This window comes from Lathyrus oleraceus, chromosome 6 (assembly GCF_024323335.1).
Source record: "Lathyrus oleraceus cultivar Zhongwan6 chromosome 6, CAAS_Psat_ZW6_1.0, whole genome shotgun sequence".
NCBI classification, from domain to species: Eukaryota; Viridiplantae; Streptophyta; class Magnoliopsida; order Fabales; family Fabaceae; genus Lathyrus; species Lathyrus oleraceus.
In genome coordinates, this window is record NC_066584.1 from 141,789,405 (window position 1) to 141,816,900 (window position 27,496).

The 27,496-nt window shown below is 36.7% G+C and overlaps 1 pseudogene; it reads right to left on the bottom strand.

The window, feature by feature from the left end:
* Positions 1-7,822: 7,822 nt before the first annotated feature.
* On the bottom strand, positions 7,823-9,825 carry LOC127094452 (pentatricopeptide repeat-containing protein At2g03380, mitochondrial-like; annotated as a pseudogene).
* Positions 9,826-27,496: the final 17,671 nt, after the last annotated feature.

Consider the following 27,496-nt stretch of genomic DNA (forward strand, 5'->3'; position numbering starts at 1 on the left):
TTCTTTAGAAAATTCTTTCATCTTTCGACCAATGAATACTGACCATTGATCTTTTGTGACAGTCTCTGGTATTCCAAATATATAAATAATATGTTTCTGGATAAAATCGATCGCATCTTCCTGATTTACATTTGGTAAAGGTATAGCTTCGATCCATTTCGCAAAATAATCAATGCCCACCAGGTTATATCTTTGACTCTTAGATGATGATGGTCGAATTTCCCCAATTAAATATAAAGCCCAACCTATGAATGGCCAAGGCTTGATGATAGAGTGCAATTCGCTCGCGAGAATGTGTTGTATGCCTGCATGTATATGACATTCTTGGCATCCTTTTGAAAATTCGGTGCAATCTTTCAACATAGTAGGCCAATACATCCCTTGGCGAAATAAAAGTCATTTAATCTTATGGCCAACTTGGTGTGCCCCACACGCCCCACTATGGACAGTCGAAAGGGAGAAATATGCCTCTGACTCGCTAAGGCACTTAAGCAAAACTCCCTCAGGAGACTTCTTAAACAACTTCAATCCCAAAAGAACATAACTTAACGCTTGATACCTGATTTTTCATTCAACAAACGCCGTTGGATTCTGTAGATATTCCACTATTGGTTTCCTCCAATCTTCATCTGTCATATTGTCTATTGCCAATATTTCAAAGTTTCCTTCATCAGCATATCCCAGCTTTGTCTTTTCTAAGTTTGAAGGGGTTAATCTGGTTGGCATAACTTTTCCTCTAACTTCAATGACTTTTTGCAATTTTCCTTTTAAAATTTTATACCCATATGCCATTTGTGCCAAATCATTAACCACTTGATTTTCCAAATGAGGTATATGTTGAATATTAGCCATCTCGAATCATTTTAGCAATCGACTGGCTATTATGAAGTGCATAATTAAATTCTCCTTAATACATCTGTATTCTTTTGTGATCTGTTTTATGACTAACTCTGATTCACCCATTATTTCGACTCGAGTTGCCCTCAATTCCAACAATATTTCAAGTTCGGCTATGAGGGCTTCATATTCGGCTTCATTGTTCGAGCAGAGACCCTCTACTCTATACTTGAGTCTTGTTGGAATTTTATTAGGATAAATAATTAGCACTCCTATGCCTGTTCCATCCTTGTGACTAGACCCATCGAAATATAACTTCTAGGGTTCTAACTCGAGATAGTCCAGTGCATTCGCATCTATGGAGTGGTCGACTATAAAATCTGCTACCACTTATCCTTTAATAGCCTTTAATGGCATGTACGTTAAAGAATATTCGGTTAATGCTGATTCCCACTTCCCAATTTGACTATGCAAAATCGATTTGGACAACATATGTTTAATAACGTCGAAATGAGATGAAACATAAACATCAACAGGTTTCATATAATGCTTCAACTTTCTACAAGATAAATACAAGCATAAACACAATTTTTCAACTATGATATACCTAGTTTCTGCATCATTTAAGATCCTACTGAGGTAGTAGATGGCTCTTTCGACGCCATTATCATCCTCTTGAGCCAACACGCTCCCTAAAGTCTTGTCAGACACAGATATGTACAATCTTACAAGGTGGCGTCAGGATTGATGGATGACCCAAGTATTCTTTAATCTTATCAAATGCTTCTTGTTGAGCCTGCCCTCATTCGAAGCCTTCCTTGCTTAGTCTAAGCAATGGTGAAAAAGCTTGTGTCTTCCCACTAAGGTTTGAGATGAATCTCCTCAGGAAATTGATCTTGCCTAGTAGTGACTATAATTCTTTCTTTGTTGATGGCGCTTTCGCCTCCATTGTGACCTTGGTCTTATTCTGGTTTATTCCAAATCCCCTTTTGTGGACCACAAAGCCTAAGAAATCCCCAGCCTGCACACAAAAAGCGCATTTGAGAAGATTCATTTTTAGACCATACTTTCTCATCCTTTCAAAGGATATTCGAAGATGGTCTATATGGGTCTTCCCTGAAACAGACTTAATGACAATATCATCTAAGTAGATTTTCATAAAAGTCTCTATAAAAGCATGGAAGATTGAATTCATTGCTCTTTGGTAGGTGTAGCGGTGTATTCGTCACTTTATGATTTATTGACTAAATCAAAAGCAAAGCATACAAAGAATCGAGTCGCCACCGCACTTTTATTTATCCAAAGGAATGGCTAAAAAGCGAACAAAAGCCTAAGAAGTTTTACACATAGAAAACTAATGAAAAGGTCAGAGATCTGGGTAAGGGGTTAATTACGCAATGGGAAGGTGTTAGGCACCCAAAACGTCCTAGGTACTCCTAGGGAGCCCTCTTCACACTTGTTGTACGAAATGTTATTTGTTTATGAAATATTTATTGTGCAAACATGGATTGAAGGGATGAGAAAAAGAATATACAAGTTATTATTTTTGTGTTTGAACGGATGAACCCGTTGCCTACGTACCTTTTCATGGAAGGTAGGGATCAAAATGCCGTAGTTCGGCTAAAAGATTTCCAAAATATGAGTGGGTTCATTTTAAACAAAAGCCCTAAGGTCTTTCGTTATCCACGGGAGAAAACTCAACCTTATACAAACAACAAATCCACCACGTGAGAAAAGCTTCAACTTGCTAGTGAGGGGTTAACCCTATAATAAGCAAGGAAGTCTTACAATTCAATCACTAAGGACAAAAGGTGAGATTAACATCAACCAACTAGGATAAATCAAACCTATGGCTAATGTATGAAAACTTATCAAGAATGGACAAAGCCACAAAACAATTGAATGAGTGAAATTAACCAATTAGGATTTATTCACAAAAAGTAGTCAAAGTATGATTAGAATTCAATTCAAAAGAAGTATTATGAAATGGAGTTTGAAAAATCAAAGGCCTAAAGCCTAGGTTTCTAATTTGAAAAGAAATGAAAATGTTTGCACAATAGTTTTCAGGTTTTGGATTAACATGCACATGGAGGTTTAAAGCAACAAAAGGTGGGAGGGTGAGGATGTAAAACTTCTCAGATGTTCACCTCTTGAAATCATATGTAGATGATTCAAGTGATTCCTTTGGAATAGGCAACAATGCAAATAAGCAAATGAGCAAAGCAAATGGATACCGGAGGCCAATCAATGGACTTACACCAATCTCACGAAACAAAAATGGATACCGGATGCCAATCAATGGACTTATACCAATATCCTAAAACAAAGAAACAATGATACCAGATGCCAATCAATGGACTTACACTAATCTCACAAAACAAAAATGGATACCGGATGCCAATCAATGGACTTACACCAATCTCCTAAAACAAAGAAACAATGATACCAGATGCCAATCAATGGACTTACACTAATCTCACAAAACAAAAATGGATACCGGATGCCAATCAATGGACTTACACCAATCTCCCAAAACAAAAACAAACATGGATACCAGATGCCAATCAATGGACTTATACTAGTCTCCTACCATATCATGGGAAACAACTGCCAATTAATGGACTTATGCTTGCCTCCTCAATGGACCAAACAAAATGCTACAAAGCAAAGTTTATGAGATGATATACAAATGATGATGATAAATGCACAAAGGTACACTCAAGCAAATATGCACAGATGAATCAAGTAAGCAGACAATCAAGTCAGTTAGCACACACTATATACAATCAATTAGGCTCAAGCAAGGTTAGGCTTTACAGCCAACTGGAATGGGGTATTTTGTGCTCTTAACCCTAACATTGAGAGTTAGGGTGAAGCAGATGAAATGGAGATGAGGGGTGTGCCTCATAGCTCTTATCCCTAGTCAGGGAGAGCTTTAAACAATGGAAGGTGTGGGAGTTCAGAAAGTTGGAACTCTTCTCCACAAGTGATTTGACTCTATAAGTGTCGCACCTCGAAAAAAAATGGGGATACGACTTCAAAGCGAAGCGCGATCGCACGCTCGCAATGATGGACTGAACAGAGTCGCCACCGAACTTTATTTATTCCTAAAAAGGAAAGGGGAAATATCGATAAAACCCAAGACAAAAGAAAGGATAAGATATGGTCATCGCAACCAATATCAGGGTTCGGGAGTCGATTACGCAAGGGGAAGGTATTAGCACCCCTCACGTCCGTTGTACTCAACGGGAACCATTAGGTTAGTTGTGTGCGTTAGTGTTAGTTGCAATATTAGGCTTTTCAAGTTATTAAGTGGGAAAGAAAGAAATAGAAGAAAGGAAAATGTTTTTGGGTTTTTTGACGAAGGACTAAACCTAAGTTTTTTTATTAGTGGGCCTGACAAGATTTACGAATCCTGCTCCTACGTATCTCAAAAGAGAAATCAAGGCTTACGTAGTTCTGGGTAGAAAAATGTTTGTTTGTTGGTCGATTTTAGCGAAAGCTACTTTGTGTCAAATCGACGAAAACATTGTTGGACTACCCAAAACAGGTGGAAAAACATTGCCTTGCATTGTTTTGAAACAAAGTACCTTTCGTTTGAGAAAAGGTTTGAAGGGTTAATCGCACGGCGGCGAGAAAAAGAGTTGATTGGTTTGAGGTGTATTTTGAGTGATGGCGAGAACTTGGATGAGCGAGATATACATCTCGAATCCTAGTCTCAGGAATGCGCGGTATACACCACGTTCCATTTCCATCTTTATTGGCAAAAGTGTTTGATAAAAATTAAGTGTTTTGAGGTTTGATTGAGAAAGGGTTTGAAGATACCGCATTGACAGTTTTAGACGATGGCGAGAGTTAAGATTGGCGAGGCATACGTCTCGAATCTTAACCTCAGGAGTGCATGGTATACACCATGTTCCATTTCCACCTTTATTGAAAAAGTGTTAAATAAGATTTAGGTATCTTAGATTTGATTGAGAAAGGGTTTGACGAAACCACATTGACAATTTTAGACGATGGCGAGAGTTAAGATTGGCGAGGCATACGTCTCGAATCTTAACCTCAGGAGTGCATGGTATACACCATGTTCCATTTCCACCTTTATTGGAAAAGTGTTAAGTAATAATTAGGTATTTTGGTTTTTGTTGTGAAAATGACTTGACCCTATATCAAGTGTTGATGGACGTTTAAGAGAAATTTGAATGAGTGTTTGAGAGAGCAAAATGGATAAGTTTGGATGATGGCGAGAACTAGGATTGGCGAGATATACATCTCGAATCCTAATCTCAGGAGTGCGCGGTATACACCACGTTCCACTTCCATCTTATTCAAAATCATGAAATAATTAAATCGGGCCCAAACAACAAATAATGCAAAAGTATGAGTGTAAGTGCAAGAGAACCGACTCATTGTAAGAAAGCCCAAGAGTAAGCTATGTGAGGTTGATGGCGATGCTTAAAAGCAATCGACTTACAAGGGTATGAAAATGGGCTCGATATTGAATCGAGAAAAGTGTGATTTTTAAAGTTTAAAGTGGTTTGAATGGATGATAAAATTAAAAGAAATCAAATTTGTGCTATTAATCAATAATGAAACTATGAGTATAATAAAGCATAAACATAAAGAACAAAATGAATGCTAAAAGAAATAAAATGCTAAAAGAAATAAAATGCTACATATGTGGGTATTGAACCCACTCCACTAAAGACCTAGAAACTACCCTCTCTCCACCAGACCATTTATCATTAGTTATTATTTACAACAATCACTTGGGTATATAAACCAGAAAAAAAAAGAATAAAAGTTTTTTTTTATTAAAAAAGAAAATAGAAACTAAAAGGAAGTAGTCTGTTGGACTACCAAATGGGAGAAAACAAAGAAAGATACCCTAGCCGCCTGGCTGTTGGGTTTTTCAAAGAGAATATGAATTGAAAAGGAGGAAATATTTATTAACTAAACTTAGAAAGTTTAAACAAAATTTTTAATGGTTTCAAAAAACTTATTCTGTTTAAAATAAATTTAAGAAAAAAAAATGGGAATAGTAACAGATGCCTTTCTCCTCGTTCTCTCCCAATCTCACAAATTCGCTCTCAATCTCACGAATCTCTCTTTCTCAACTTAACCTTACGTTTCTCTCTCAAACGCGTTCCCAACTCTCAAACGCCCTCAACGAAACCTCCTCTTCTAGCTTCGTCCTCAATCGCTCTCTCAACTCACAATCTCACTCAATCGCTCAACCTCGCTCATCAACGCTCAACCTCGCTCACTTCTCTCACAATCTCACTCAATCGTGTCACTCTCACCATCTCACCAAAAGGCAAAACTACAACAGAGATTAAAAGTGAAAATCCCAAACGAAAGCTCACCTTCGGTGGTTTGGCAGCTCAGGTAACGAATCGAATCTCCTTCCTTCGCTTCTTTCAATTGGTTCCTTTTCTGATTTGGGGATTAGGGTTTTCGCTTTTTTGAAGTTTTTTCGCCGCTCAATTTTTTCGTCTGTCTCACGCTGATTCTCTTCCTCTATTTATCTTTCACGAATTAGGGTTTCGATTTGGTATCCAAAGATTCAATGGAGAAACTTCCTGGAAGTGCTTTTTGTGCTCAGAATCGGGTTGTCCTATTTGATGCTACAATCTGGAAACGGTAATCTGAGCATGTGCTTTCTCTTTCGATTTTGTCTTAATGCCAATTTGGGATTTCTTTTTGAATTTTAATTGCCTTGACTAATTTTCTTTTACTGCAGTGAAATTTGGAGAAAGCCTGAGTAACATTCGGTTCACAGACTTCATGGTTTTGAGCATCCTGTTATGGATTGATGATGTTGTATCTTGTTTATCGGCTTGACAGGTTTGGTAACAATTTGACATCAGTTTTACCTTGTTGCGAATATGGTTGTTTAGTGTGTGAACCAAAGATGATTTTTGTGTGTGCAAGGTTTATGATGGATTGGTGTACGTATTTTGTGGTCTGCAGGCTGTTATTGGACATGGTTGCTGGTGTGTTGATTGTAGCAAGATTATTAGAAAAAGCTCTAAGGGACTCCTCCAAAATACTATCTGTTATTTGGTTGAAGAAATCCGTCGCAAGGAAGGCATCCAGTTGCTTGAAACATGGGAGTTACTACCAAATACACGACTTAGGTTTGAGGTTCCTGCTGTAAGCAAGCATCATTCTGATCCTCTTCATCTGAAATATTCTCGGCTTGCCTCACTGAACTAACAATAATTTCTCCTGTCAATATGCTTTCGACAGACATTACTGTTTTCTGTCTACTAAGGCTTTCTTGCAGATGCACCTCACCCTTATTTCTCATATCTTTTCTCATTTTGACGAGCAGGGAGCCAAACTGTGTTTGATCTTTGTCACTGTCATTTTTCCCGGATACTAAACAGCCAAAATTCCTGGAGCCCGTAGAGGTGATATTTTCCCCATTAAAACTCTTCATTGTTTTATCATTAGATTGACCAATCCTTGAGTGATCATATGCACGACTATCATCTCCATCTGCTTTTTTTTTCTATGTTCAAATTGTGAAGAAAATTGCATCTGATGTTGCCCTTGCATCTGACCCATTTCTTGCATTGCAGGTCGCCTGAACTGTTGCTGCTGTTGAACAAGAAGTTGATGTTGCTGCTGTTGTGCTCATTTATCCCATTAGATCGTACCACAAATATACTCTTTTTTTTCCAAAGACGGGAGGCTCTTCATATTCTTCAAATATGTGATCCTCAATCATGACAACACTTGGCTTAACTCCTGGTGTTTGCTGTTTTGGTTTTTCTTGTGCAGGTCACAGGTTGTAACTTTGGTGAAATTCGTTGGATGGTTGGAAGTTCGGTTTCACGAGCAAGGCGTTCAGCAGCATCCAATGCATTGCCGGTTTGAGTTGCATACAGTATGAGAAGCTTATGCTGGCGCTGCATCTCTCCTTGGTCTGCGATGAGATTAACCAAATTCTTGGTGATTAAATCATGGACAATGGCCATTACTTCTTCGGTGTTACCGGCTCGCTTTTGACCAGATTGTATGCCTCCTTAAGTTGGCCAGCTCAGCTTAATAAATCTACTATACAACTATAATGAACTTCGCTTGGAACTATTGCATATTCCTTCATCATTGTCCCAAAAGTTTGTAGACCCTCTTCTACCAATCCTGAGTGGCTGCAAGCAGTGAGGATTGAAGTGAAAGTCACTTCATCAGGTGTAACTTTAGCAATTTTCATATGATCAAAGAGCTCTAACACATCTGTATAGTTTCCATGCATCGCATATGCACCTATCATTGCATTCCATGATGTGAGACACAGTTCTGTCATTTGCTCAAATATGCTTCTAGCCATATGTAGTTTTCCAGACTTAGCATACGTAGTAATAAGAGAATTATTTACAGAGAGCTCATTACCATGGAAAAAATCGATAACTGAAACAGGGAACTTCCTTAACAAAACTTAGACATCCAAGCTGGGATAATGCCTGAATGAGACCAATTAGAGTAACAGAGTCAATATTTAGATTTTCTTTTTGCAGCATACGAAACAAATTTATGGCTTCGTCAATGTGGCCGTGATAAATATAACCTGTCATCATCGAAGTCCATGAAACCAAATCCCTTGTTCTCATCCTATGGAAGACTACCCTTGCATCCACTACATACCCATATTTTGCATATGTATGAATAATTTGATTTGCAATCTCCACATGTGATATGTGCATATGCCTCATTGCATAACCATGTATAGACCTGACTAATATAATGTCTCTCAAATTTAATACAGCGGGAATCAAATTAAGAAACAAAGCCACATTTGGACTAACGTTCGTCTTGAGCTTTTCACGAAAAACGTTTACCGCATCCGCAGGTAACTCATTTTCGAGATAACCAATCATCATAACATTATATACAACAACATCCTTATTCCCCAATCTTTCAAACAGTTTCCTAGCTTTGGTTACATCAATTTTACAGTATAGATCAACCAAAGCAGTGGAAGCCACCAAATCAAGTTCTGCCCCCATCGTGATCATGTATCCATGAATACTCATCCCTCGACGAAAATAATTCAATTCACCACAACACAGAATAGCATTGGCCAATGTTACCAAATCAGGCAAAACATTTCTACATATCATTTGACGAAAAAGGTCGAAAGCTTCAAAAGCCTGTCCATTTTGAAGATAAGCAGCTATCAAAGTGTTCCAAGAACCGACATTTGTTGTTTTTCGAGCATCCATCTTGGCAAAAACCGAGGCAGCTAACCCAATACCACCACATTTATAATACATATCCAAAAGGGTTGTCTCAAAAACGTCATCACACAAACCAATTTCTCTCCTAACAGCGTAACCATGAATCGCACGGCCCTCATGCAGCGCCACCAATTTCGCCGGTCAACCACATTTGCTATTGTCAAAATTTTCATCCAAGAGATACCAAAGAAACATATATAACTTTAAGCAACTGGCAAAACAAAATTTTAGAGCGTGGAGTCCTCTCCGGTACATTGGTTGCCCATTCTCGTGCTGCTTAAGCTATAAGCATACAAACAGTTACCATTAAGTGCCATGCCCACATGCAGCAGCTAGAATGTAGAGTTTAGACATGTGATGACCCACAAAATATGGTTTCCCGAGGCCTATTTGATGCGGCTGAGTAAACCGAGGAACTTTTATTCCTTTTTAAATCAAACTTGGGTAACTCTCCATGAATTGATGTATATCCAAATTGTCCATTTTCTTCCAGCCCAACAAAATCATCATTCTTAGTCGTATTAAGCTCGCGTGCTTCTTTCACCGTCCTTGAGACCACTAGTTGGTAAAATTTCTCATGTCTTAGATGTTGCACTTCCCGACGTTGCTCTAAGGCCATCAAAGGCGTAGTTGAACAGACGACATGTGGAAAATTATTTTAACCATGCATGAATGAAATGATTGTAACATGAATAAAAGATCTTTCAATATGAAGTGAAGAGTTTAAACATGAAATGGTCATGAAGAGAAATGCAAATGACCGATTGATGGGAAAAAATTCAGGGCCAAAATCGGGGTATGACAATAAGATCTTGGGTTATTATCCACAATGCATCAACACATTGTGTGAGCAAAGTGGATGACACACTGAGTAGTAGGAGATGGATTACACATCTCTTTTATCTACCAATTGCCTCATAAGAGGACTTTTCCTGCTTGGCACAAAGATTAAACAATCACAAGCATTGCCTCTTAAGGAGGACTTCAGACAGGTGCCTACCAATAACAGTAGGTCTTCCAGACTACATGAAGATTAGAAATTATACCTAAGTAGTTAAGCAACCAAGCAAAGCAAAGTTCACAATGAACTTAAAGCAACTTATGTACCTGTGGAAACATCAAACAAATCAGTACAATACTCAGACAATCAAACAACAGTCAATAAGCAACCAACAATCCCAATGTACAAAATGTGTAAGCCAAAAGTCAAACTCAAATGAGTTAACATCAACCTACAAAACACACAAAGATTAGTAATCAAAGGCAAACATCAATGCTCAAATGATGAAGCATCATTAACCATGGAACTTGGATGTTCAACCTGAAATCAAAGCTCAAAGATAAGCCACAAACCACTAGGTCAAAGCCTAGGGTCAAAGATGGAGAAAAAATTCAAAACAGAAGCTGAAATTTAACATGAATCAACTTCAAACACATCTTGAAACATTCCAAAAGGTCTCACATCAATATCATTAACCAAAAGCATTTCATGATCAATTGAAGTTCAAAGCAATTTTAAAGCTCAAATGTGATCAACCAAAATGAAAAATCTCAATTAAATCAGAAAGGATTCAAATGATTCCAACAAAATTCATGCTCATTCACAACATTCATAATATGCATCACACAAAAAATCAGGGCAATTGGAGATCATTTGATATGGAAATAACATGGCACAAGTTGAACAAGCAAAGGTGTGACACAAATTGTCACACCAACTTAGAACAATCATAAAACAGAATTGACAATTGATAAAAATACCAAATCAACACCAAAATGTCAAGCAATATGCCTAGTTTCATCATGCAAATTTTAAGATTCATTGGATCAAAGACCAGCATTTCACCAATGTATAAGCATGGCAAGGTCAAGCAAGCATACATGTTCAAACATCCTAGCACCAAAAATTATCCAGCCAAGCACAACTTGAAAAAATATGATGATAAAAAACTAGAGAGAATCAGGATCATAATGCAAAAAATTGGGATGAATTTGGATGAATTTTCAAATTGATATGATTTTTGCAAGATGAGAAAAAATAAGAAAATAACATGAAGCAATGCATAGAAATGTATGGAGGGAAATGAAAAAAAAGAAATGAAGCATTTGAATAATTCACTGGCCAGGAATCGAACTAGGTTACAATTTGAAAGTTGGCGCGCCAAGTTCAAAATGACAACGTTTCAATACATAAACCCTAAAACGCGCGCTGTTGTAACACGGTGGGAGAACTGACTTTAGTTAAATGTTGCGGATAGCAAGAGTCGCCACCGACTTTTATTTTATCCAAAAGGAAAGGACATAAAAGAACAGGAAAGACCTTAAAAAGATTTTGAGTTCGGGGGGTAGGTTATACAAAGGGAAGGTATTAGCACCCTTTATATCCATGGTTATCCATGGGCTCTTAGTTACTTAGCTCACTTTGTTTGTTTGCAAGAGTGTAGTGTGTGATTATAAAAATTTCTTTAAGTACTTTGTAATGACCCTCGTATGGGTGTATACAAAGCCTAATTTAGAAATTGTGAGGTGTAAAAGTAATTTTGAAAAGTGTGAGCAAGTAACTATGAGATACCTACCCTAGATTAAGTCTTTCGTGTTCTCGTATATTCTTTCAATGGTAAGACTGTCCCTATTATTAAGGAATAGGTAGTCATTACCTTGGATGTGTTTAAGGGACGGGCGTAGGGTCATCGTATGGTCAATGAAGGCAACATAAATGGGTGTCTTTAGCAACTCGTAGGGACTATCATCATATTTACCGAAGGGACAAGATCATTATATCGTAGGCAACCTCGTAGGCACTTGATCTTTTAAGTTTATAGGGACTTGATGATTTTTCTGTTTGAAGGGACTTTGCTTAAGACACCCCTATTTTCGAGGGACTTGACCATTTAAAGAAGGCAACCAAGAGGAATACCCTAGGAAGTACAGATGGCGATCAAAGATCGACTTACGTGTGTGAGTGTTATTTTTCAGATATTTGTCTTGAATTTAATCTTCTAAGTTCAATTATTTACAGTTAGTTTTTTGCACTCCCTAAATTACTAACCACGCAATAAATATTTACAAAAATAAAAGCAAGAAAAATAAATTCCTAAACTATTACATGGCTATGGGACAGATACATAATAATCAGGCGAGAAAGAATAAATTTACAACCTATACATTTGTTCCTATTATTATAAATAAAACAAAATTAAAATAAGGAAAATAATGAAGCAAAAATAGAATAGATAAAAGCAAATAATAATAAAATAATAAATAAACAATGGTAATAAAGCAATAATAAAATAACAATAATAATAAAGTGATAATAAAAAGGTTAGAATTTTAAAAGAAATTATTTTAGGTTAAACAAGTTAGATTTTTTAGAAGTTATTAGAAAAATATGAGTTTAAAATAAATTAGTAATAATAAAAGAATTTAAAATACATTAATGTACAAATTATAAAATAAAAGAGTTATATGAAAAATATTAAGTTAGTTATTTACAAAATAAATAAAGATTATAGAAAATATCAAATTATTAGATTAATAGGTTTATTATTATTATTCAATTAGAAAAATGGTCAATTAGATTTTATTTACAAAATATATAAGGATTTATTATTATAAGTAAGTAATAAAAAAAAGTTATTAAAATAGTTAGTATTTATTATTTATTTACAAAAAAAAATAAAGGTTATAGAAAAATATTAAATAATTAATTTAGTAGGTTTTCACGCCCTACATTACTAAACCACGCAGTTAATATAGGATCAATGGCAGGAATTTAAATGGCAGAAAAATAAATGGCAGAAAAATAAAATGGCAGAAAATCAATGGCAGAAAATAAAACCCTAATTATTACAACGCTTTGGTGCAGTTACATAATAAAGATGGCGAAAAGTAAAACTGAAAATATTACAAGTTAAAACTTACAGTATTACAAGGGCGAAGCAGTTATAGTGTATGAATAACATAAATGTGAGTGAAAATAGGAAATAATAATAAGGTTTGTTAAGGTTTAAGAAAAGGTTTATGGTTTAGAGGAAACAACGCGGTTAAAGTTTTAGGTTTGAAATTTAGAGTTTGTGGCGAAATTGTCAGGGTTTAGGAAAAATCAGGGTAGTTAGTTATGAAAAAAAAATGTGCAGATCTAAATATATGTATATATAAAAAAAAATGAATTAAAAAAAACAACGGCGTTGCTAGCGCAAAATTGCGATCATCGCAACTGGATCGGATAACACAAATGTCACGCCTCATACACGTATATGTGAAAACGGCGTATTGACACGGTCCGATCCGAAAACATAATCAAATATATCAACAAAATAGATAAAGTATATATCATATATAAACTATTACCAAACTGTGTGTACGATAGTATAGATCAGCCACTCTCAGTTTCTCCTTTTTTGTTCTGTCTTTCGGTCTCCTTCTATCAGTCATGCTAGTAAATATATATAGGAACAAATTAGGTTAATGATAATGGGCCTAAGTTTATTTTGAAACCCAATATTAAATTAAAAACTGAATAAAGTTAAATAATTAAAATAGTTAAAATTAAAATAAAAACTAATTAACCTATTTATTTATTCTAGACCAAATATTAAATTAAAAACTGAATAAAGTTAAATAATTAAAATAGTTAAAATTAAAATAAAAATTAATTAACCTATTTATTTATTCTAGACCCAATATAAAAATAAATAGACTCAAAAAAAAAAAGTCGGGCACCAAAATGCTCGAAAAAATAAAATGAACACGTCAAAATAATCAGCGCAAAATAAGTGACTCGGAAAAATACAGCGTTTGGTCGGATTTTGAAATAAAAATTATGACCGTTTAAACCGCTCAGACTGATCAACATATGACCAAAAATAGTCGTAAAAATAATTTTAGCATGTCAAATTAAACCACGTGAACCGCAGATTAATGTTACCGACATTTGCAAACTTAAACTTGACATTTTTTCGTTGACTAATTTTAGGCACAGTTAAAAAGTTAATTTGACCAGTCTGTTTGTAAATTCTGAGAAATTATTCCGGCTAATATTAAGACAGAAAAAAAATGTTATGCTATGAAGATGATGCAAATGAATGTGAAACAAAAAATTGGTTAGAGTTAAAAATAGAGGGCAAATTTTGGGGTGCAACAGCTGCCCCTGTTCAATTTTCTGAAACCTGAGGAGTTAGATTGGCCTGTGTGCCATTCGTGACTTGGAAGGTTGAAGGGGATTGAACACAAAAGCCCAAAAATTTGCACTCGCCGGTGCGTAAAGTAACACTGATGACTGGTTGTATATACTTAAGTGGGCTTGAAGATGCCACTTGGAAGAACTGGAGATGGGCTTATAGATGCCATCCATAATATCAGGAGGTGATAATATCTTGATGTTGATACTGGATATCAGTACTAGGTCTTCGTATAGGCCGTCTCTGAATCGTATCTTAGAACATACTTTTAATTTAAGTGTCAGAACCAAATCTTCGTGGCGATTTCTTTCTGAATTAAGTATCAGCACTAGACCTTCGTATAGATCGTCTCTGAACTGTTTTGAATTGTTGAATAAACTAGTAGAAATAAATCTTCGTGATGATTATCTCTTCTGGAAATATCCTGGATTAGGGAATAGATCTTCGTATAGACCGTTTGCCCACTATCCAAGAACAAAAGAATATCAGGATTAAATCTTCTGAAAATATCCTGGACTAGGGAATAGATCTTCGTATAGACCGTTTGCCTAATATCCAAGAACAAAAGAGTGTCGGGATGAAATCTCCTGAAAATATCCTGGACTAGGGAATAGATCTTCGTATAGACCGTTTGCCTACTATCCAAGAACAAAAGAATATCAGGATGAAATCTCCTGAAAATATCATGGACTAGGGAATAGATCTTCGTATAGACCGTTTGCCTACTATCCGAGGACAAAAGAGTATCAGGATTAACTCTCCTGAAAACATCCTGGACTAGGGAATAGATCTTCGTATAGACCGTTTGCCTACTATCCAAGGACACCTTGAGTAATGATTAAGTATCAGCACTAGATCTTCGTATAGATCGTTTCTGACCTGTTGTGAATTGTTGATAGTATTTTATCTGTATATAACCATCCTGCAAGGAAAAGGTTAGTTTATGCAATATGTATGCATGCATGGCATGGTGCATCTAAGTAAATGTATTATGCACTTATGGATATGCCATGGTATGATGTAAATGATGTATGTATGAATCATGCGGCCTGAAGCGTCCGGATATCTTTGTATAACAACTGCTGGCTAGGGAAAATAAATCCCGATTCGTTGCTGAAGAGTATGAGGAACTCGTTCCCGTCTTGTTTGATAGTATAGTATTTGTCACTTCCCGTATTCGTTCGTCGTACTTCTATTGAAGGAATAAGTTCTTGAGTATCCCGACTGAGGATAAAAGAGATGGACATAAATTCAAGGGGAGACGTAATTCGAAGTATCTATAAAGATAGATTTGCTCTACTGGGGATTTGTAGTAGGGATGAACCGGCGAAGCTTCGTTGAACTACTACCCTCGTTCGTCCTTAGTAAATACTATTACTGCATTTTATGCATTTCTGGTAGACATCAATCGTATTCAAAAGCATACATATATTCAAACACAACCAATGGACGTTTTCGCTTATGTAAATAGAGTAAAAGTAAATCTGGATTCAAAGATGAAATTTTATTTATATCACAAAGTGACCTATACATAGGCAAGTTTGTACAAGGAGACAGAAATCCTAGTAAGAGGAATTCGTCGTAATTTTTTTTATAAAACAAAGAAAACAGCTATGTGAAAAATGATCCTATTGAGTTTCAATTCTACTATTGCCATTATCTTCAAATATCTCATCTTCTGCTGTTGAGACAGAAACGATTGGATTGATCTTTATCTGTTTGAACTTGATTTAGGTAGCACCATCAGTTGAAGTTACATGAGTGATCCAAACGAGACATAGTCATACGCTTTAATCCCTAACTTTTGCCTGGATTGCCCTTTCAGGTTTTCAATCCACCGGGATACCCTTTTTTGCCCAAGCCGCCTTTTCAGGTTTTCGACTTGCCGGGTGTACATTTTTTTTTATATATATCCCTAATTTTTGCCCGAACCCTTTTGGTTTGTCGGGATGCCCTTATTTTTGCCTAGGCCAGTCAACCTAGCGGGTCTCTTTTTATGCGTAGTATTTTTTAACTATGTCTGCGTTTACAGGCTGTGGAAAGTCTTCACCATCCATAGTAGTAAGCATCATGGCACCTCCTGAGAATACTCTTTTGACCATAAATGGTCCTTCATATGTAGGAGTCCACTTGCCCCTAGGATCACCCTGTGGTAGTATGATACGCTTGATTACCAAGTCACCAGCCTGATATACCTTTGGCTTAACCTTCTTATTGAAAGCTTTGATCATCCGTTTCTGGTACATCTGACCATGACAAACAGCTGCCAACCTCTTCTCATCAATCAAATTTATCTGGTCGAGTCGAGTCTGAATCCACTCATCTTCATCCAAGCCTGCATCCTTCATGATTCTTAAGGAAGGGATCTGAACTTCAATGGGCAGAACTGCTTCCATACCATAGACTAAGGAGAATGGGGTTGCCCCTGTTGAAGTACGTATTGTAGTACGATAACCATGAAGAGAAAATGGTAACATCTCGTGCCAATCCTTGTAAGTAACAGTCATCTTTTGTAGAATCTTCTTAATGTTCTTATTAGCAGCTTCTACTGCCCCATTCATCTTCGGACGATACGGAGAAGAGTCATGGTGTTTTATTTTGAACTGCGTGCAGAGTTCAGCAATCATCTTGTTGTTCTTCCGGAGAGAGCAGGTTTCTCAGATGTATATTTGATAAGATTCATCTTAGAAGTCAATAAAGTGGTATGATTCAACATATACTGTCTTAGTCGGCGAGCAGCCTAAGCCAAAGCATAGCAAGCTTTCTCGAGCTGGGAGTATCTTGTTTCACAGTCGGTACCTTTTGCTAAGGTAGTATATTGCATGCTCTTTTCGACCAGACTCGTCATGTTGCCCCAACACACACCCTATTGAATTTTCTAACACGGTCAAATACATGATTAGAGGTCTTCCTTCAACTGGTGGCATCAGATTTATAGGTTCTTGGAGATACTTCTTGATTTTGTCAAAAGCTTCTTGACATTCATCATTCCATATCATCTCTTGATTTTTCCAGCGAAAACCTCTACATAGTCACGTAACATCCGATTCAATCTTTCCTGCTCCTATTTTGACTTCTTTCTTGTCTACTTCAGTACCCAGATTTACAACCTCAATTGATTCCTCATGCGGCTGTGTAACTTTCTCTTCTTGTTGTGATAACCTAGCAAGCTCTACAGGTACTTCACAATCTTCATCCTTTCCATCTTCAGCTTGATAGATCGGATTCTCGAAATTATAATTGGCAATAGTAGAACTGTTATCAACAGGATCCAGAGTGGATGAGGATCTGCATTTTAGTGATGTGGGTGTGTGTAAGAACACATAGCTGATGACAATAAAATAAAAGAAAAACAAAGAGCCCAATATTTACGAAAATGAAACGTCCATTGATTTTTATTGAATGAAGTATGCAAATGAAATGACATCCCGAAACAAGCATACCATTGTGCCCCGGGTAAGGCACAAGGCTTAAAAATAACAACGCAGTAATAGTATTTACTCCTGACTAAAGGAGATAGGAATAACGTCTTCAGTCTTCCAATTGTTGAGCCCATCACCCACAGTAGGAAAAATCCAGTTATCCAGATTGTAGTCTTCATTATAGTCACCCACATCATTGATTTGATCTTTCATGTTCCCTTGATTGGTGATACGAACAACACGAGCACGACGAACAGCCTTCTGGGACTCTGCAGTGAAACCCAAACCAAACTTGTCAGACTTGTAAGGAATGTCGGGAAGCTGACCCCAAATAGTACAACCACCTTCTTCAACCACAGCTCTAGCATCTTTGAGGGAAGCCATTGTAGGAGGTACTCTGGTAACCACAGGAACTCTTTTAACCACAGGAGGAGCTTCAGTAGCGGGAACGACCCAAGGAACTACTTCAAATGTCTGGCAAGGAGTCTCAACATATTCACTTTCCACTTCAACATACTTAAATGTATTCACATGACTGACCATATATTCTTCCTCTCCATAAACAGTTACGATCTTTCCCTTCACTGGATATCTCAGCTTCTGATGTAGAGTGGAGGTCACAACACCTGCCCCGTGGATCCAGGGACGCCCAAGCAAACAAGAGTACGCAGGACGAATATCCATTACATAGAAGGTAGAATCGAAGACTTGAGAGCCTACTTTGATCGGGAGATCTACTTCTCCATGCACCACTCTTCTTGAACCATCAAAGTCTCTCACCACTATATTACTTGGTCTTAACACAGCATCTTCAGGACTGAGCTTGTTCAGAACCTCTTTGGGAAGTACATTCAATAAAGAGCCATTGTCTATCAACACATGAGACAAGGTAGTGCCCCTACATTCAATGGAGATATGTAAAGCTCTGTTATGGTTTCTTTTGGCAGGAGTCAAGTCAGCATCAGAAAAACCTAACCCATTATCATAAGTCAGATGTGCAACACAATTTTCAAATTGATCCACAGAAATTTCATTTGGTACATGAGCAATCCTTAAGAATTTGATCAAGGCTTTAGCATGAGCCTCAGAACACATCAACAAAGACAACATGGAAATTTTGGAAGGAGTATGCCCCAACTGGTCAACAATATCATAATCACTCTTACGAATGATCTTCAGCACTTCTTCCATCTGTTTAGAGAGATTTTCAGCAGTCGGTGCTTCAGCTTGCACAGGTTCAACCACAGGACCTTTGCCTCGAGCATCAGTACTTGGCTCAGAAGTGGAGGTAGTAGTTGGAAGAACTGTATTTTTTGAGGTAGCTGGAGGAGTGAAAATTCTTCCACTTCTGGTGATCTTACTAGATCCAGCAATATTATCAACATCAAGGTTATCATCAGTAACAGGTGTATCAGTCAAAGGTTCCTGCTTAACACCATGGATATAAACATCAGAACCGTAATTCCAGGGTATAGCTTTATCCGAAGTATAAGGAATAGGGCCAGGAGTGGTAATAATCATGGGAGGCACTCTAACTTCAGCAACAGTCTTCACCAGGCCTTCAACAGTAATTTTGATAGGACCCTTGGAAGTGATCTTGACAGGGCCTTTGGAGGTAATCTTCACTGGCACTTTATCAACCATATCCACATCTTCAAACTTCTTACCTCTAGTTAGGTGTTCACACATACTTTCCACAGAAGGAGTTCTCTCAAACAATATAGTGTAATTGTCCATGAGGCATTGAATACCATCTTTCAACTTCCAACAGCTATCAGGTTTGTAGGCACAATAAAAACAGTCTTCGTTGCAACCTGGAAAGAATCCAGCCTGCACCAGCTTCTTCTTGATAATAGATAAGGGAGTAGTCACATCTGCTACTGAGGAAACATATGAAACTTCATCAACAGCATTAACAGTCTTCTCATGATTGGGCATGGGAGCAGTAATCACATTTGGAGTCCCAGGAGGGTCAAATTCAATCTCCCCAGCTTCAATCATATCTTGAATCTTATTTTTCAGCACCCAGCAATTGTTGGTGTCATGTCCCGGACAATTAGAATGATAGGCACATCGTGCATTAGGATTGTACCGAGGAGAGGAAGTATTAGGATTCTGAGGAGGGTCCTTCAAAGTAATGAGTTCCCCTTTCAACATGTGTTGCAAGGCTTGGGCTAGTGACATGTTGATCTTGGTGAATTGTCTTCTAGGCTTCTGTTGATTGCTCTGTGGTAGCTCTGGTGTTGCAGGAGTAGGATTAGAAATGTGAACTGCTCCTACGGATTGGTGACTTCTGTTACGGCCAGGTTGACCATACACAACATTAGACTCCTTCTTTCCACTAGGGGGCTTCTTTGCAGTGCTTGATGAAGAGACACCCACCTGTATCTTACCACTTCTTATACCACTTTCCACACGCTCTCCAGTCATTATCAGCTCAGTGAAACCAGATGATGAGCTTCCAATGAGGTGACTATAGAAAGGACTATTCAGCGTACTCATAAACATATCCACTAGCTCCCTGTCAGTCAGAGGAGGTTGAACTCTGCCAGCCAGGTCTCTCCATTTCTGGGCATACTCCTTGAAATTCTCCTTAGCACCCATTGACATGCTTTGTAGCTGCATGCGAGTAGGTGCTAAATCAGCATTGTATTGGTATTGCCTGTAGAAGGCCTCAGCAAGATCATTCCAATCACGGATATTGACACTCTCCAATTGATAGTACCATTCCAATTGAGCTCCAGACAAGCTCTCTTGGAAGAAATGAATCCATAACTTCTTATCAGCAGTATGTGGTTGAATCCTCCGGACATAGGATCTTAAATGCAGCTTGGGACATGAGACACCATCATACACCACAAAAGCAGGAACCTTGAAACCAATAGGTATAACCACTCCAGATATTAAACTCAGATCTTCAAAATCCAGCCCAGAAGATTTTTGTAACTCCATAGCATTCATTCTATCCACCAGCATCTTGTACTTATCTTCATTAGGATCATGATAATAATTTGCTTCAGAATCAGAATCTCCCATAGTATCATGGAGACTACCTCCCTCTTTCTCAAAATTTTCAGACTCATAATCATCAACCTGTTCCTTTGTCTTGATAGGGCCTCTGAATCTTCTTCCCAGATTGATAAGGCCTCCTGATCTTCTAGTCTTCTTCTTCTTCTTAGCCAGCAATGTCTTCAACTCATCTTGCCCCTTGGACAAGTTCAGAATCAACTCTTGGTATTGTGCATTCTGAGCCTGGAGATCTTTGACAGTCTGTTCAAGAGCCATTTCTGCTGAGGTAAACTGCGAGAAGATAAGATACCTGTGATGCAATAATATGGTATGTAGATGCTTATGCAATGTTTTCAAGGACCGTAGGATTTAAATTTGTTTAAACCACCAAAAAGTAAACTTTTATTAGTAATAAACTTGTTTGCCCCTTGGGCTTACAATAAAAATGAAATGAATACAAAAAATGGGGTTTTAAGTCTCCCATGGACGTTTCCTCTTTGTGTTGAGGTATGAGTTGAGATTCTGCTCCTCGTGAAGTTGTTTTGTTAGCTCCAGGATTCTTTCCTGACTTGCCTTGTAATGAGTCTCAAAAGTATCTCTTTGCTCCTTCAACTGGATCCAGGACCTCTGTAACTCTTCCATGTCAGTGGGCATGTCTGGATGAAGAATGATGTAAGAAGTATCTCCTTCAGCAACAGGCTCCATGGTAACTGGTAGGATAGCAGGATATGGCATCATAAGAGTCTGAGCACGAGGTCGTACCCATCTGAGATATGGTTCCATAGGAATAGTGTACTTGGGTTCCAGAGTCTTGCTGTCAACCTTGTTCACTTTACCCCATGCTCGTATGAACCTTTGACGGTAACCTTGAAGATCGTTGTCGTAGTCGAACACAATACCCTGAATAAGCCTGTCATGAGGACCATCAGTCCGAGCGTAACCAAACTGACGTAGAGCTAAAGAAGGGTTGTAGGTAATGCCCCCTCTTATGCCAAGGAGTGGCACATTAGGGAACTCCCCACAACGGTCAATGATGGTAACATTCTCCATAGATCTAGAGCACCAATGAATATCTGAATGAGAAAGTGACATAATCCTCTTGGACCACCTGAACCCTTGTTCATTCTTCATCATTGATCGAGGAAGGTGAGAAATAAACCACCTAGATAATAGAGGTATGCAACACATCAGAGTTCCTCGTGCCTTCGTGGTACGGGTATGAAGAGAGTGTAAGATGTCTCCAAGTAATGTAGGCACTGGATTGCGAGTCAGAAATATGTTGATGGCGTGTACGTCTATGAACTGGTCTGGATTGGGGAACAGTACTAAGCCATAAATCAATAGGGCTAAGATCTCCTCAAAAGCATCATAACTCATAGCCTTCAGGAATACTTGAGCTTTCTCCATCAATACCTTAGCAAGAATACCCTTAACTCCACTCCTTGTTTCTAGGACAATGTCTGATTTCTTTAAATGTAAGGCTGCAGCAATGACTTCAGGTTTAGGCTCTTTTTCCAAGCCTGTGAAGGGTTTTTGATCAAGAATAGGTATACGCAGAAGCTTGGAGAACTCTTCCATTGTAGGAACCAGCTGATAGTCGGGAAATGTGAAGCAATGATGTTTAGGGTCAAAGAACTGAAACAGGACACTCATCATGTCTTCATTGAACCCTGAAGTGACTAGATCCAGTAGGTGACCATGCCTCTTGATGAACTGGGAGTTTTCAGAAACTTGAGAGACCAATTCCTTAAGCTTAGGAGGTATTCCTACAAAGTTGATCCGGATAGTATTCCTACGAGCAGAAGCCATAACCTGCAACAAAGAACAAAGATAAATCCTTTGGTCCTTGAAATGGTTAGTGAAAATGCTATGCTTGTGATGCATGATGATGCTATGATGTTATGCTCAATCACAAACATGTGGCACACACAAACAAGTCACACAATAGCCCTAGGTTTGAAGGCTTGCATGAGGTTTAAAGGTAAGTACCCTCCCCTGAAGTTTAGTTGATTCATCCTGTCCTACAAAAGTAACCAGGTTCTAAGGGATCTCAAAATCATTGATCCTTCACAAGGGTGGTTGTTCAGTAGGCAACTTACTTGCCAACCAAAACCCTCCAAGTTTAGGATCTCAATGAGTGTAGTATCGAGTATCAACCAACTTCAGTCTTCACCAAAGCCGGTTATCTCACTACTTTCTAAAGGCCAAGATGGGATGACTAGGGTTCTAAAAGTCAGTTAGTGTATTGACAACATATGGCAGCCTCATATTATCCTCAACTTGCTTAAGGAACATAAGCACCAACCAAGAAGTCACACTAACTATGGCCACCAGATCAACCATATCGATATACGCCGTACAGTTTCCTTGGTCTATTGCCATTTACCTAAGGTACACTAGATCCGGTTAGGATCTTTCACACATAAGAGCACCCAACAGATAAGTATAAAGCAAACAAGGCAAACAATTTTAAAGTGATCTAATTCCTAAGGGTACCCCTCTTTTATTAAGTCCCCAGCAGAGTCGCCAGTTCTGTAACACGGTGGGAGAACTGACTTTAGTTAAATGTTGCGGATAGCAAGAGTCGCCACCGACTTTTATTTTATCCAAAAGGAAAGGACATAAAAGAACAGGAAAGACCTTAAAAAGATTTTGAGTTCGGGGGGTAGGTTATACAAAGGGAAGGTATTAGCACCCTTTATATCCATGGTTATCCATGGGCTCTTAGTTACTTAGCTCACTTTGTTTGTTTGCAAGAGTGTAGTGTGTGATTAGAAAAATTTCTTTAAGTACTTTGTAATGACCCTCGTATGGGTGTATGCAAAGCCTAGTTTAGAAATTGTGAGGTGTAAAAGTAATTTTGAAAAGTGTGAGCAAGTAACTATGAGATACCTACCCTAGATTAAGTCTTTCGTGTTCTCGTATATTCTTTCAATGGTAAGACTGTCCCTATTATTAAGGAATAGGTAGTCATTACCTTGGATGTGTTTAAGGGACGGGCGTAGGGTCATCGTATGGTCATCGTATGGTCAATGAAGGCAACATAAATGGGTGTCTTTAGCAACTCGTAGGGACTATCATCATATTTACCGAAGGGACAAGATCATTATATCGTAGGCAACCTCGTAGGGACTTGATCTTTTAAGTTTATAGGGACTTGATGATTTTTCTGTTTGAAGGGACTTTGCTTAAGACACCCCTATTTTCGAGGGACTTGACCATTTAAAGAAGGCAACCAAGAGGAATACCCTAGGAAGTACAGATGGCGATCAAAGATCGACTTACGTGTGTGAGTGTTATTTTTCAGATATTTGTCTTGAATTTAATCTTCTAAGTTCAATTATTTACAGTTAGTTTTTTGCACTCCCTAAATTACTAACCACGCAATAAATATTTACAAAAATAAAAACAAGAAAAATAAATTCCTAAACTATTACATGGCTATGGGACAGATACATAATAATCAGGCGAGAAAGAATAAATTTACAACCTATACATTTGTTCCTAATATTATAAATAAAACAAAATTAAAATAAGGAAAATAATGAAGCAAAAATAGAATAGATAAAAGCAAATAATAATAAAATAATAAATAAACAATGGTAATAAAGCAATAATAAAATAACAATAATAATAAAGTGATAATAAAAAGGTTAGAATTTTAAAAGAAATTATTTTAGGTTAAACAAGTTAGATTTTTTAGAAGTTATTAGAAAAATATGAGTTTAAAATAAATTAGTAATAATAAAAGAATTTAAAATAGATTAATGTACAAATTATAAAATAAAAGAGTTATATGAAAAATATTAAGTTAGTTATTTACAAAATAAATAAAGATTATAGAAAATATCAAATTATTAGATTAATAGGTTTATTATTATTATTCAATTAGAAAAATGGTCAATTAGATTTTATTTACAAAATATATAAGGATTTATTATTATAAGTAAGTAATAAAAAAAAAGTTATTCAAATAGTTAGTATTTATTATTTATTTACAAAAAAAAATAAAGGTTATAGAAAAATATTAAATAATTAATTTAGTAGGTTTTCACGCCCTACATTACTAAACCACGCAGTTAATATAGGATCAATGGCAGAAAAATAAATGGCAGAAAAATAAAATGGCAGAAAATAAAACCCTAATTATTACAACGCTTTGGTGCAGTTACATAATAAAGATGGCGAAAAGTAAAACTGAAAATATTACAAGTTAAAACTTACAGTATTACAAGGGCGAAGCAGTTACAGTGTATGAATAACATAAATGTGAGCGAAAATAGGAAATAATAATAAGGTTTGTTAAGGTTTAAGAAAAGGTTTATGGTTTAGAGGAAACAACACGGTTAAAGTTTTAGGTTTGAAATTTAGAGTTTGTGGCGAAATTGTCAGGGTTTAGGAAAAATCATGGTAGTTAGTTATGAAAAAAAATGTGCAGATCTAAATATATGTGTATATATAAAAAAATGAATTAAAAAAAACAACGGCGTTGCTAGCGCAAAATTGCGATCATCGCAACTGGATCGGATAACACAAATGTCACGCCTCATACACGTATATGTGAAAACGGCGTATTGAAACGATCCGATCCGAAAACATAATCAAATATATCAACAAAATAGATAAAGTATATATCGTATATAAACTATTACCAAACTGTGTGTACGATAGTATAGATCAACCACTCTCAGTTTCTCCTTTTTTGTTTTGTCTTTCGGCCTCCTTCTATCAGTCATGCTAGTAAATATATATAGGAACAAATTAGGTTAATGATAATGGGCCTAAGTTTATTTTGAAACCCAATATTAAATTAAAAACTGAATAAAGTTAAATAATTAAAATAGTTAAAATTAAAATAAAAACTAATTAACCTATTTATTTATTCTAGACCCAATATTAAATTAAAAACTGAATAAAGTTAAATAATTAAAATAGTTAAAATTAAAATAAAAACTAATTAACCTATTTATTTATTCTAGACCCAATATAAAAATAAATAGACTCAAAAAAAAAAAAAGTCGGGCACCAAAATGCTCGAAAAAATAAAATGAACACGTCAAAATAATCAGCGCGAAATAAGTGACTCGGAAAAATACAGCGTTTGGTCGGATTTTGAAATAAAAATTATGACCGTTTAAACCGCTCAGACTGATCAACATATGACCAAAAATAGTCGTAAAAATAATTTTAGCATGTCAAATTAAACCACGTGAACCGCAGATTAATGTTACCGACATTTGCAAACTTAAACTTGACATTTTTTCGTTGACTAATTTTAGGCACAGTTAAAAAGTTAATTTGACCAGTCTGTTTGTAAATTCCGAGAAATTATTCCGGCTAATATTAAGACAGAAAAAAAATGTTATGCTATGAAGATGATGCAAATGAATGTGAAACAAAAAATTGGTTAGAGTTAAAAATAGAGGGCAAATTTTGGGGTGCAACAGCTGTGCATGGCAATTGGAATCCGCAGGTAATCCATATGAACTTGCAACTAAATCCGCAGGAATTCTGGAAATCAGTATGAACATCATGAAGAACACGATGAAGATCATGAAGATCTTCATCCAACTTTTTCCAGATTTTTTTCAAAAGTTCCAGAAATGAAAATCAAGCATAGCATCGTGTAGATCTTTCATCATACATCAATAATCAGCAAACATTTCATCAAGAAACAATCAAACATGCACGGATCGAAACAATCAAGAATCAACATCAAAACTTCAATCAAACAGAACTCCATGTACAATGCATCATTTTACTCGATTCAAAGCTCAGATTGCTTAACATACTTAGATCTATCATAATATGGCAAAGAAAATCAAAAATGAGAGAGTTGATTTGTAACCTCTTGTAGAGCAGAACTGGAAATCGTGAGCTACAGGCCTTGGCAATGCTTTACAGTTTCTCTACAATGATTATTGAGGTGATTGGAAGAAAAATTGAAGCTCAATTATGCTTGCATTCAACAAAATCTGAAATCACCATGGATATCCAAAGCTTCGAGCATGCCTCAATACTGCACCAATTCTCTTGATTCCACGTGCAAAGTTGCTCAATAACACTTCAGGATCAAGAATCCAGCCATGAAATGTGCTTTGATGTGAAGGAATTTGAAGAAATTTTGAGAGAGAAAATTTGGAGAAATTTGGATCTAGATCTGAATTTTGTTGTTAATGCTGAAAACAGTTAGGTTTTAGTTTATATATGCAATGCTAAACCTGTTTTAATCATGCTTAGGCCAATGCTAATTGTAATTAGCAAATTATGGAGTGTAAGTGCAAATTGATCTTTCACCTCTATGCATGAAATGCATGCATGAACAGTGCACGAAATTCCTTTTAATTTCACTTAAAATTCAATTTTGGAGCCAATGGTAATGGTCAAAAGCTCAAACAATGCACCAAATTTGAATTTTAAGTTTTCCCTCCAAAAAGCCAATGAATTATCAAATGATCATGTGATGACAATTTGTGCAATTCAATGCATGGTTTGGAAACTAGAGGTCAAAAGGAGAAGAATGCAAAAAGAGCCATCCATTTTGGAGCTTTTGTTGAGAAGTTATGCACATTTGAATCTTCAAGTACACTTTGCCATGTTTTGATCATATCTCCTTAACCACACATGATAAATTAATGATCTTAGACTTTTTGGAAATGGGAGAGAAATGTCTACAACTTTCATGTTCAACAAAATTTCATTTGAAGCTTTATTGATGATGTAATATGAAGTTGAAGTTGGGTTAAAACCTTTCCATTTTTGGCAAGTTCAAATTATAGGTCACTTTATATTTTTGGAAAGT